Source organism: Halyomorpha halys, unplaced genomic scaffold (genome assembly GCF_000696795.3).
Source record: "Halyomorpha halys isolate HHAL.00 unplaced genomic scaffold, Hhal_1.1 Scaffold320.1, whole genome shotgun sequence".
Taxonomy (NCBI): Eukaryota; Metazoa; Arthropoda; class Insecta; order Hemiptera; family Pentatomidae; genus Halyomorpha; species Halyomorpha halys.
Genome location: NW_027116715.1, coordinates 914,206 through 928,748, shown reverse-complemented (window position 1 = coordinate 928,748; position 14,543 = coordinate 914,206). Strand labels below are relative to the sequence as shown.

The 14,543-nt window shown below is 30.0% G+C and overlaps 1 protein-coding gene across 6 annotated transcripts in view; it reads left to right on the top strand.

Moving 5' to 3' along the window:
* Atx-1 (Ataxin 1) overlaps window positions 1–14,543 on the top strand; it is a 248,450-nt gene that overhangs the window by 23,483 nt on the left and 210,424 nt on the right. The window contains exon 2 of one of the 6 annotated variants that reach the window (XM_014421426.2): window positions 12,498–12,526. The exons of the other annotated variants lie outside the window; for them this stretch is intronic. The gene's annotated coding sequence lies outside the window, so the exon portion shown is untranslated. The remainder of the gene's footprint in view (window positions 1–12,497; window positions 12,527–14,543) is intronic. 6 annotated transcript variants of the gene reach the window in all.

Sequence of the window (14,543 nt, the reverse complement as noted above, 5' to 3'; positions counted from 1 at the left end):
TTTGGATTTGCGGCATATCAGTAGTGTGGGTTAGTACAACCTCCAGGAGGTCTCTTCAAATCGTTTGTTTAGCGAATTAGAATAAAACCGTATTAGCATTGTGGTTTTATAATAACGTAATCGAGCTTAGTTGTTTAAAATAATAGATATAGGCTTCCGGAGTTATCATCTGGCGCCTTAGTGTCATTCAGTGGCTTACTATGGAGTTTCACTGCCTCTGTGCCAAGGTTGATTAAAGGAGATAGCTCTTTAGACCAAGGTCCTCAGCGAATGTCATATTCGCAGTTCCTGTCATTTTCGGGGTCTCGTTTCGTATGCAATACGACTCCACTTCATTTAAATGTTGAATGTATGCCTATGTGAGTAGTCACCGAAAAATTAAATGAATATATTCTAAAAAAGGAGTAGGTTTTTGACGGAATGTTTTATATGGACCAAATTTATATTACATTAACATCATAATGTACATTATTTGGCAGAAGTAGTTGATCTATAAAATAATAAAAAAGATGAAAACAAAAGGATCTCAAGTAGTAGTACAAGAGCCCAAGAGGAGAAAAAAGGCAGTTATTTCACACCAATTTTTGATTACTTAATTGAAAACTATGTATAATTACTAATCAAAATTGATGAGTCTGCCAAGAATAGGTAAGGGGAATAAAAAATAGCGGCTGTTTCTAAACGTTAATAATAATTAATTAATTATTCGAACATTCTTCACAACTATCAACAACAATCTAAGAGAGCTAATTTACTCATTTAAAGTAGAGTAAATTTGCTAAAATGTAAGCCTTGATAGAGCTATTTTCGTTCCATAGTTCTCGAGATAGAGCTTTTTAAAAAGCAACATTTCATAAAAATGTTATATGAAACGTACTGAAATATCAGTAGTCAGCTATATTTTTTTTTGAAATCTATTTCTCAGGAACTATATGACGTACAGATGTCTATTAGCACTCAAATTAAAGCTAGTTTAATATACTATAAAGCAGTTTATTACCTTTATCTTCGTAGGAATAGTAGTTTTCATGATATTTTCAAAAATAAACTGATTTATAGTTGTTCGAACAAATTTTCATTTGCCGAATTTATATTCATTTATCACTACTGATATTTCAGTACATTTTTATGTAATGTTGCTTTTTAAAAGGCTATATCTCGAGGACTATTGAACGTAAATAGCTCCATTAGGGCTAATATTTCAGCAAATTTACTCTTCTTTAAATAATGTTGTTGGCAGTTTTAAGATATAGAGCCACGAATGAAAAATTAATGTTTTTTTAAGGTTTTGAAATAGCCGGCATTTTTATTCACCCTAACTATACTTGTCAGATTCATCAATTTTGACTAGTAATCATACATAGTTTTCATTAAAGTAATCAAAAATTGGGGTGAGATGACTGCCTTTTTTTCTTCCCGGCTCTTGTACTACAGACACAACTATGCTTCAAGAGCAGTTTTAGAATGATTAAAAAAGACAAAGTGAACATATTACAAATGTTTCAGGATTGCCCATATTTCACATCACTTCTTAATAGGTTTAAATTAAAGCCTAATCTATCTTCAATTATTAGAGACAATAATGGAACAATCGAATCAATATTCAAATTTTTAAGATCACACAATATACTCACAGAAATATTATTAGAAATATATAAATTTAACAGAAATAACAATAACAAACAACCAAATAAAATAACAAGTATTAGGACAATATTACGAAAGTTTCATTATATCACTATAAATTATTAAATTAAATAGTTTAAATAATTTAAAGCTTTAGTTGCTTGATGTTATTTAGTCGATTGAGCCATGTTAGGAAATCAAAGCGGTTTTACAACAAACTAGAGTTAGTGATTGACCCAAATGCAACTTCAGCAAGCACGTGTATTGGGCAGTGATTAAAAAAACGCTGACCAATTAAAAAAAACAAGAAAGAAAGTATAGCTGGCTGGCAAGACTGGATGCAGCGATTTATTGCTGTAAAATCCAATACGATTCAGGTTATACCGATGTAACATTCAATAACTACACTTGAATACGTAATAAAAAACTATTTAGGATCTTTAATTACTACTTAATTAAAAAGCTTTATTAAAAACAACAAATATGTGCTGTTCAACTTCATTGGGTAGCTGCTACCCAGCATACTTATAATCCATTCGGACGTTTTTTTTTTCTTAAAATACATAAGCATAACACGTAAACAAGTAACCATACATAATTATAATATATGATTTTTTTTTTGTTTCATTATTTTGGTTCTTTTATCTTTTTGAGGTTTTTTATTTTCTTCTTTCTATACTTCATTAATTTGTTTTTGCTAAACACTCCTTTTTTTTACTTTTCCGTCCTCCTTCCCCCCCCTTTTTTTTCATATTTTCTCTTTTAATTGATAAAAGTGGTAATAGATGTATAAATATACATAAAAAAATAAAAATAAAATGAATAACAAATAGATATAAAAACTAACAAATATATGTAAAAATAAATATTAAAATAATAAAAAAATGAAATTTAAAAGAGAATAAAGACCACGATAAAATCGAGCGATTCTTGAAAATGTTATTACTTGAAAAGAATAATTTGGTGTGTTGCGCAATTTTAAAATCTTTCTTCTTTTAAAATCAATCTTCGCTCGTTTTGGAATAGATATTTTTACATTATTAATTGCAGGATTTGACAGATTAATCAATTCCAATTTAAACAGCTTTCAGGTACGATAATTTAGTTCGTTGTAAATATTAAATATTTTTCTATTGGAAAAGTATGAAGCTTTTATTGAATTTAACATTGTATCCTAAATTATTTATTTAATGCTAAATTATTTTAAAATCAATTTTGAAAATGCTAAGAATGATTTTATGGAATTAGTCGTCCTATCCAACTGCTCTCATATAAGTTGAGTAAAATAGATAAAAAAAAAGTTTAATTAATATTATAACGCACTGATTATGTTCAGTTAACTGTCCAACTCGTATTGGAAATAACTTTTAATTATGATTTTTTTTTCATTATCAATTAACTCCTACGACACTGTACGTTAAATATTATTATTTTCAAGTCTTTGTCTTTCCAACGTATATATATATATATATATATATTTACGTTATATATATCATCCATTGTATATATATACGTGTATATACTCTTATTCCCAGAAATTCAATAATGACAAAATAATAATGTAATCTTTTTATAGTTCATATTTATCAATTGTTCATTAATATTCAAAATGTAAAATGGTTAATTATAGTAAATGAACAAAATTAAAGGTTTGGAGGAAAATTTTATTTAAATTAGTAATTTAAGCCCTGCCTAATTATTTCAATGGGGATAAGCATTGAGCATTTTACAGAAAATCGTGAAAAATGATATTATTTTTTTGTAGGATAGGATTTCTGTAGGTACAGATTATTCTTTCAGTATTATACAAATTATTTTATAGCTAATACAAGTTTAAAAAATTGAGGTTTCGACCGACAATACAAGTGGTTTCGGCATTGAATTTTTTGTTTCTCTGATTCTTAAATAATTATTTCTTATTATACAGTGACTGACTTTTTTTTATCAAGAAAGAAGGAATATTATCTAAGTACCTATTAACGCCAATTAAAGTATTCAAATACTTGAAACAACAATGTCCGTACGAAATTTTCCATGCCATTTTCTTTTCACCTTCACAAGATAACAGGCCGTGCACAGTCTAGGTGCTTATGGACGGCACTCAAAAATTATACAAAAAACTTATTGACGTTACTCGAGATAATGTTCAAGGCGAGCTGTTATTGAGAAAGTTCAATGCCCAAGTTAATTATTGTCCTAACCTTGAAAAGCTTTCTCACAATTCCTGTGCCTTTGAGTTCCCGGTAGAAAAAGTTTAATGTACTTGTCTATTTTCATAATTTCCCCCTCTGGTTGCGATCTCGCTACTAAGCTCTGCGCATTTTCCTTTTGATCTCCGAAGCTTTGTTGATAACAGAATTTACTACTTTAGATTCAGAAAAGACAAACTGTCTTGAGTTAGATTTCTGAAAATGAAATTTATGTATTGAAGTAAATAATTCTGGCTTAATAATTCATAATACAAAAATTTGCTTACCATATACGTCCCGAAATTGAACTTACCACTAATTCTTTAATTAAAAAAATCTAAAGACCAGGGAAGGGAACAATTATAACAAAAATTTTTATTTTTCTACTGCCGTATAAAACCGTATTTTAGGTTTTCTAAAGATGGGAATAACGTATATAAATTTAGTTCATTATTTTTGCCTTGTCTGAACAATTTTTTTTTTTTAAATCACAGAAATAGTGGTAAGTTTGGACGTCTCTATTTCCCATTTTTTCTCCTTTAGCTATTCAAAAAATTCTTTGATATTTCTAATTTATTCAAAGTTTATTATTGCTAACGATGAGAACTGTTAATTGTTTTGAAATAGACAAAATCGAAGGTACTCTATAGGAAGATTTTTTTTAAAATTCGTCATTTCAGCCCTATTACATTAATTCAATGAGGATAAACCCTAGTTAGTATTTAATATAATTTAATTGCACATTGATGTGCGAAGCCTAATCAAAATCTATTCAATAAAGTGCCATTTTCTGTCAGTCAATTTTATCGACAAAGTTGCTATCACATTCTAGAAATATACTCGTCTAGAATATGTCAGTTCAGTTTCATATGGCTTTTCGTTTGTTATAACACACCCAGACAGCACACATACCATTTTGCTAGACTGGTTATTTTGACTCAGAGAATCTCAAAACGTGTATTTCCGTCAAAAACTCGATTTAAAATTTCCGAAAATGAAGCTAAAAGCTATCCCACGAAAATTTGAAAAAACTTAAGAAGTGAGCGAATGACATTAAACTCTGGACAGAGGTTCCTTCAGCTCCTATCTTTATTCTACTTATTATAAAATAAAATTAGATTATTTTCTCGATTTTGAACAGTTAGCTAAATGGTCCAGAATCTAGTTGTTCTATAATTTAAATTTTGGAAAATTGATGTAATCATCAACGCAAAAAGCTTATTTTTTAAAATCATTATTACCGATAATTGCTAAATCTGCTTCGATTGTTAATTTAAAAAAAAATGAAAATCGTTTTATTCCTTTGTGGAACGGATATCCAGAAATAGCTAGAAAAAAGATATTTGAGATGTCCTTTTTTAGTCTTATGAAACTTGAAATCAGTGCCATAAAAGACTATGGAAGTTACTGGAATCCTTTTATGGACCTCGACTCCAGATTCCTGGAGCCATTGTCTATTGTCCATTCCTTATAATTGGCTATATTTTTAAATTCTTGTGCGCAGTACGTCAGCCACTGTCAGGGTGAGTACTTCAACAATAGCCAATTTTTTTTTTTATTAAGTTTCCACGGAGGGGGTGAATGTCGGGAGGGGACCCTGAATGCCCTTGATTTCCTCAAGGATATCCATACGGCCATCACTGCTTAATTGTTTTCTCTTTTCATTCTTTCTTAAAATCAATTTGCCTAAATGTTTCTTACCGAAATAAGCTTTAAAAACTAGGTTAATTTAAATAAGCTTTTTGCAGTAACACCCCCGCCTATTCCGAATTTTCTTGACAACTCTTGGCTTCATATGAACAATCGACAGTAAAAATTTTGCATGTGTACATAGAAAAACGTAATTAAGGAAAGAAACTTAATTTTTGTAAATTTAATATACCCTTCTATTGATATGTCTTTGCGAGTACTGGTATAAATAGAAAGATGTATTGTGTTATTTATTCGGTAATGATAAAAGAAGTTGTGATTTGATTTATTGATGAGGAAAACAAAATTAATGTTAGCATTTTAAAGTGAGATTGTGAAACTTCTAATGATAAATTGTTATTAAAAATATAGTCCCGTTTAACCAGGTTCCGTAGTAACAGAAAGAACATTTGAAAATAAATAGTTTTGAGAGAACATTAGGTTCCCTAAATACAAGAGAAATACCTGAATTATGGACTTTTTTTTCACATCTTTATTGAAATTTACAACGGTTTATTTATTTGCATACATTCAGTAAATTTGATTTTAGTTTATAATGGAGTGATGCAGGCGTGTAAAGAAATTGTCCATTGGTAGCACTCTAATGACGCTTCTACATTAGAAGGTCTCGTGGCATCTTCTTTTCAGGCGCCTCGGAGTATATTCAGGAATGAAAGAGTAAGCAAGGTTAGTAACTAATGGGTTTGATTGGTTAGAGAGTTTATAATGGAAGGAATGTTACCTGGTTCGGGCTAGATCGGTTACATATGGAACACTATCTTTTATGTATGTAAGATCTTTATGTATGATTTTATTTGTGACAAAGTGAGGAGCATTGAGGATTTTACGAAGGATTTGGAATTATAAGGATTAGATACGGGAGGAATTCAAAGGTTTAATGAAGCCCCAAAGCTCAACTCCGTATGTCCAGATTGGCCTTATTATAGTTCTTTTGTAATGAATTGGACGTTTAGACCGTTTGTCTAGTAAGTGCTGCAATAGTCTTGCACTGGAATCGATGTGCTTTAAAAACTTAAATATTTATAAAATGATGATTCTAAATTGGTCTTATAAATTTAACTATATCATATCCTCGCTTGAGGTTTGAAATCGCTCAAGTCCGAAAAAAGGACTGGCATTCGTACATATAAATACTGCCTCATTCTAGAATTGTCTTGAGAAATTTCTACCAGTCAGACAAAAATATATTGGCAGGTATCCTATTACACTATAATTGAGGAGGGATTTATCTAAAAGGAGTTATTTTGTGGGGTTTTTTTTGTATAAAAATCGTATCGTCACTTAAGTGACGATATGTTAATAAACATTTCACCTACACATTTAGGTTTATACTGAATTCTTTGTATATACTCCAGATTAACTGAACCGGATAAGAGTGTTTCTACTGTAACTAAACGTTGTTTGTTATTAGTTTTCATAAAAAATAACTCATTAAAAGCTTTTTTTTAATTTCAGGTTTAACCTTTAAAAGCATATATAAAATATACATTAAATAATGCTTATGTTTATGTAAACTTGTACTAGACCTGTAAAACTACAACGAAGGAATGATACAAATATAGCACTTGTTTCATGTAGGAAAACTGATTCTTGACTAAAGTTTGTACATGAAAGCACTAGAATATAAATAGAAATATAATTTTTAAAAAGAACACTGTTACTGCTACAGATGTCGCAAATTATAAAGCGCTAGAGTGTGAATGGGTTATTTGCCTCATGTGGTCTGAATTTGTGGCCGACTCGTCAGATGTCTCCTTTGTGCACAAATGAAAGGACTTTTAGGCATGCGCTTGTGATGCACTCACGCGTTTGTGCTCAGTGTGGTTTTAGATTTACAAATAGATAAATATTTGTGCTCTCTGGGTTTTAATTAATTAAAGAATTTTCCAAATCTTCGGAATGAATCATGAAATCTATTTTAAGATAATATATTTTCAAATTCTATCAATTGTGTATAAATACATTGTGTAAAATCATGATAATCAACTTTAGCAGTTTATTTTTTTATTTAACACTGCATAGATATATGTTTATGAAGTCAGTATAGGTATGTACGGATAATTAATAGAACGAATGTTGAATTTATACGTTAGTATAAGTCTAGTATAATTTGTATAGGTAATTTCCAAATTAAATAAATACGAGCACTGAATTTGAAAGAGTATTGACCGATTATATTTACAAGAATTCATAATGTTAATTAGCGTATACTTTATATATGGTAAATAAAAATATGCCATAACCAATCACTTAATTACCTATGCGGCTGATTCATTAGTGATGTATTGACACCGAAACATATAAATCATTCTTACAGGATTATTTCCCACGTCCTACCAACTACGATAATTTCAACAGATAGATCCCAACTTCTGCTGGTAGAAAACGTAATTGTGAACCATACTAACCCTGTTAATTAACAGATGCGAGCCTCTAACGTTTTCCTCTTGATCGCTATTTATCCCGAACCAAAAATAGAAGAAGAATAAGAGGAAATAAGAAGAAGAAGGATGGCGAAGAATGGAGCTGTTGATGATGCGGATGGTGAAAGTGGACAAATAAAGAAACGCCCAAGGGCACCTCGCCTCGACCGAGTGGTCCCTCCAGCTCCCGGCGATGTCCTTTCTGTTTCGGCAGCTTTGTAATTATGTCATTATTATTTTCTTTTGACTTGAAGCAGTTATCTTTTATTACATTGATGTGTCCTCTTAATTCATTTTCGTCCTCTTAGTAATATTCTTATTACTAAGAATCCTTTCGCAAGTGATCCATTCCAAAGTTGAAATTTCACCAATGCTTAGCTTGTTATAAAAATATAAGCTATTAAATATTGTGGTATGAAAGCGACGTTAAAGGCGGGAAATACTTGTTATTTTTCTATATCAAAATTACTTAGCTCGCCCCTTCTGTTCTTTATGGATCCGAAAAGTGGCCTCTTACACTAAATGAAGAACAGTGCTTTAAGGTTCCTGAAAATAAAGTACTACGTAGAATATTCGGACCGAAAAAGGAGTTAATGAGAGAATTTAGAAGGTTGCACAACGCTGAATTGAAGGAACTGCTCTCGGTAAATATAATTCAGGTTACAGCATTGCGGCGAATAAGATGGGCGTTATGAGACTAAGTAACGATCGACTCCCTAAAATAATAATAAAAAATGAACTGACGGGTAAACATCCGAGGGATAGACCGAAGCGTAGATGGGGGGATTGCGTCAAGAATGATTTTGTAGATTTGCATTTGGTGGGGCATCGCTGGACAGATTTATGTAGAGAACTATTGGTGGTATCGGCATCGAATCTTGGGGTTCGATAAGCCTTTTTTATCATTATTATTATATAAAAAATATTTTGGAATACTGTGAATTTGTACGAATAAATTATGATAAAGTACTGAATTTCCATAGCATCGGTTTCGAAAGAAAGGTCACTTCTGTTCTTACCCAACCACACCCACGGGTCGCTTCCAGAGATAGAGCAAATAAAATATAAATTCTATTCCACAGTGGATTAGAAAGCGGTTATAAAGACGGAGGATCTTCGCAGAATGACGTCCACAGACCGCAAGCACACGCATATGGTAATCCATCTCTTGCTGATGGAGCGTTCTCTCTTCAGGCAAAGGCAGTATAACTTTAAACCAACAACTGGCAATTACACTTTTTTCTTTATATGTTTGCCTACATTTTATGGAAAAAAAAACAGCCGCTGGTATAAGCAGTGGTTTATATCCAGTATGTTTTCGATATCATGAATACAGTTAAAGTAAATTGAAATTGAATAAGATATTTTATGTAGATACACAAATATCTGGAAAATATTATTTTAAAGCCAGGTAAATGTTTTATTGACAATCTATATTTTTAAATAAATACAATTGTATGTAATTTAGTAATATAAAGAGTGCAATTTATTTATTAAAGGTGCAATCGGGTGATTGCGCGAGAAAAAAAACTTATTTCTGAGTACGAATCTGATTTTTATTTTTAATTATTATTTTCCCACGAGGATGATTTGCTCCGTAAACTCTTAAATAGGTAGCACAGTGTCGAATCAAAATTTCGAAAGACCAGCTTTGCAAAACATTCTAATTTTTCCTTTTCAATATTTTTTGTTTGTTTGATAATTGTTTCCAGAATTCCAGAATATCCAAAGCTCCTTTTATTTAATTTATTCTCATATTTTAGTAGAGAATAAATTCATTTAACATGCAGTCGCTCAACTCATTTAAATATATTTTAGGTATGCAGATGAGAGGAATTTCATTTATCACTTAAATGATAATTTAACAATATTAAATGTAATACTGCTAGACATAACACTACACAAAATTGATGACAACATTTTCTGGTTTGTCAAAGCTTGTGATCATGACCACATGACTGAGTGTCATGTTTTATGATCAAGAAAAAATGAGCTCTTGATATTAATATGAATTTATTCCCATTATTTTATTAATTCACTAATTCATTAATTGTAAATTTACAGCTTTATTATTTATTCAAAGTCCTTTGAGTTACCTCTATTACCATAATTTTTATTTAATTTGATTTTTTTAATAACTGTTATTTTATTTTTATTTTTTACTTTATTTTCGTTTTAGTAGTTGTTAATTAAATTATTAGTTGTACCACTTAAGATCAATTCATATTGTACTTATCTAGCTTAAAAATTGTAATAATTACATTTCCCTTATGACTATAAGTTTTATGTGTTAATTGATAGATGTTGTCATCTGGTCGGACCATATTAGATGCAATTTTTTCAAATGAAATAAAAAAAAAATAGAGTATCTAATTTCACAAATAAAGCAGTGAATGATCAATTTCACGAAAATGCTTTATCATTTATACTGTAGAGTTTCAGTCATAACTTCTTTGAAAAATATCCATGGGGTTTTTGGAATTAAATTGATCGATAAAAATATCGAATGAAGTAAATGAATTGATTGAAAAAGACTAATAATTTATAAAGTTTAGTAAAATTAAGCGTATTTATTTCAGTTTTACAAATGAACGGCTAATGTACAAGTTAAAATTTTGTGAGGGCTTCATGTGTTCCTCAGCCCTCGAGTGCCTCACTGTATCGTAGTGAGGTGATATTTCAGCCTGTTGGAGCATAGTTATGACTACTACTACTCATAATTATGGAGTCCATTTTTATTATAAAATGGTGTATCGTGAGAACAGACACATGATGAACTATTTCAAAAATACCCCATATCATATCCTTGCCAGCATGGATTGAAACATGCAGTAATGTGTCATTGTACAGACACAATTAATACAATCAGCCACAATCCATCCAAGTGTGCATGCATTCTATATACATATATATTTTCGGTTAGCTTTACTATGTAGATCTTTAACCGCCCGAACCAGCCTTCTGTTATTGATATTATAGTAATAATACTAATTAAATATTAGTAAAGTTATATTACACACAAAGTAAAAGAAATAAAAATCATATCCATCTTGACACACATTTATACCTATGTACAATATTTCCATTCAGCCTTGGAAACTCTGAACCAATCTTTACCGTTCTCATTTGGACGGCACAAAGAACAAGAAAAGTAACACTGGTAAATGTCTAACTTTTCTATTTACATTTTCAAATGTTATTAATGATTTTAATTACTATGTTGTTTATTTCTGTTGATAATCCTATGTTGTTAAGAAAACAAATTTTATTTCTGGAGGGCCCTTCATGTTACTGTGCCCCGGCTCCCCACCCAAACTACTCTGTTGTAACTTGAAGCAATGAAGGATGACATTATCCGCCACTCGCTGAAGCCCGGGTGCTAAGGCAGAGATATGGGCGGGCAGGCATAGAGCCGGGAATGCGACCGTCCAAGACCGGTCCTCGACTTCCTTTTTCATTCCGTCCGATCTTGGCATTCCTACTTCGTCGGCTCATCCGGATCTGTCGGTGATGTGAGATACCAACCCCGGGGTCTTCGGTCTCTGTGTCATCGCTTTCTGGTTTTGTCTTTCAACCCATACGTACAATAGCTTTCTGTATTTGATTATCTATTAACCTGACCACTAACTCTTAAAATGGAAGGATCTGCTTCTACAGCCATATCTTCTACACAATTAGTCAAAATGACTATTTAAAAAAAAGGACGGAGTAACAATTAATTTTTTTTCTCTCTAGGAGATAATGGGTAAGGAATAATGTTAAAATAATCCGTATAATACACCACACTCTTCTATAGGAAAGGTTCAACTTTATAATATAAAACTTTAGTTATTTATAATTTCTATACATTTCTTTATTAGCATAACTTCAACTTTTTTTTCTTTTTCTTTTAATTTATTTATAAAATCGCAACCAACGTTTCGGAGTATTCCTCCGTCCACCTTTAAGGTTCTTTTGCACAAACAAATTTTAATTTAAATTACCTAATGTAAATATGAGTATTACTTTTATTCTGAAATATTGTTTTTTAAACATTAACGAAATGTAACTGTATAGATATGAACACAGTAAGCACCTATAATCTGCGATATATTAAAGTTTGTTTGTTCGAGAGAACCCTTAAGACGGAGTACTCCTTAACTTCGGTTGTGATTTTAATTTAAAAAAAAAAAAAAAAAAATTGGAGCTATGTTAATAAAAAAACTTAAGGAAATCATGGAAAAAATGAAATCGTTCACTGGAGAGGCCGTATTGTTCAGTATAAAACGACCGGTAGCACTGAAGATGACAACCCATTTGCCGAAGAGGGCCGATGTGGAGGTTTTGGAGGTCAAACAACTCCGTTCATTTCTTAAGGTTTTTAATATAATTATATTTTTATTCAAATAAAGAGAGTACATACTTACGTGAACAATGTTTGTAATACGACCTGAAGTATGAAGCCTAAACAGAAAAAAAAATTATTTTTAAAAAATATTTTCTTTGACTATCTTAAATAATTTTGTAAATTTTTATAAAAAATATTAATATGTGCTCTTATTGTTTACAGGTAAGTGTTGAGGATATTGCAGAGAATTAGTGAGTAGAACTTAGGTATTTCATAATTGTAGATTATACAAAAATTTGCCTATGTAATTCGAGTTCTCAAATTTTGGGAAGGTACTATTAGTAAAAGAAGAATGGATATAATATAATTTTATTATACAATCTAAATGATTTTTATATATGTATATATAGTTGACCGTAACACTTAAATATAAGGTGGTCAGGGTTGCGGTCAAAAAAGGAATAAATAGTTTATAACTATTTTAATGTTCCACGTTTCGGCCCACTTTGCAGGGCTTCATCAGTGCTGTTAAAAGCGAAAGGTTGAACAGCTGATAAATGATTTTAATACTTTTGGGATTTTATACAGTTATTAAAATAAATGTTATTTTAATTACTTTATTATAAGTTATAAAAAGGAGTCTTAAACAAAACAAATTTTCGAGAAAAAAACTTAGAGTATCGTCAACATTAATATAGGAATTTTTTTAAACAGTACCAAGTCCTGAATATAAGTAATGAATAATTCATAACTCAATAAGTATTAAAGAATTGAATTCTTTAAGCCTTGGAAATTTTTAATCCCATTTGATAATCTCGAAGTATGAAATCGTTAATTGCTTAGGGTAATTGGTTCACACTTAAACCTCAAAATTAAACTTTTACTTGAATTATTGATTAATTGTAAATGTACTGAATAAAATTTTAATTATAACACTCCGAAAAATATTTTTTCTGATTTTGTATTAACAAGAACATTAAACACTCAAAATAATATTATATTAATAATATCTGCTAAGAATATGTAAGGAGTGTTAATAAAACATATAAGATCATCAACTTCAATGATCCAAATTTATCTTAACATATTTTCATGAATGGTCACAATTCATTTAAATTGTCTATGTTTTGCAGGTTAAAATGTTTTGTTTTTTTTCTATTAAACACATCAATAGAAAAAGAAAACCATGTTTGAATTGATATTGTGTGGTTTATATATGACAAGGGCCTGGAAAACAGACAATTTAAATGAATTGTGACAACTCAATGATTGAGGTTTTATCCTTGAAAAGGACCTAAACGGTGGAAGTTTTTTAAAATTGAAGTTGAGAGAAATCCAGATCATTGAAGTTGATGTTTTTATTTAAATAAACTCCTCTCAAACAATCATTTAATAACTATATTAAATCAGTAATCTAAAAAATGTAAGTATTCAGTATTTAAACATAACCATTTTATTACATGTAATTAGAGCTTATAATTCAACGTTAATTTATTTTATGGAGCAATAAAATATTATTGAAAAACTTTTATTGATACAAATTATGAATATCTAATTTTCTAATTATATGATTTATTATTGTATACTTATTACAAATACGAAACTTGATTGCATATTTTCTAGATTTTTCTATCCGCGCACGTTTTTATGAGGTCTAGTTAATAATCTTTTGACATTTTACTATATACAGATAAAATATATAAGTCCATTTACGGAGGGAAAGTAAACATAAATATCTAGTGGTATGTCGCAAGGGTATATGAACTGTTCGTAATCCTTAGATTAACTGTTAGATAAATATATATTTAATTAGCTAATCAAATTAAATCCAGTATAGTAATGTATTCTGAATGCTACGGGACAGAACACAAGCTGTGAGATTGTTCAGAATAATTTAACGGATTTGAAGCGGTTGAGAGTTTATTGTGTTTTTAGTTTTGTTTCCAACGACTGATAAACAAAACAACAGATTTTATTATATTTAGAATGTTTTTATTTCAATGCCAAGTTCTTGGCATAAATGATTCGATGTGGCAATAATAATAGAATGGCAATATTATAAATTTAATTAGACAAAATAAACTCAAGACTTGAAATTCGAAACGATTTTGGTGAAACAAATAATTAAGTTAAAATTTCATTTAAAACTACGTTTAAGGTATCCATATGATACTAATTACAATTATTTCATCAGAAATTAAATTTTTACTCCAAATTTTGAACAGCAGGAACGTTTATTTGATCAAAAGTCGTTCATAAGGTCCATTA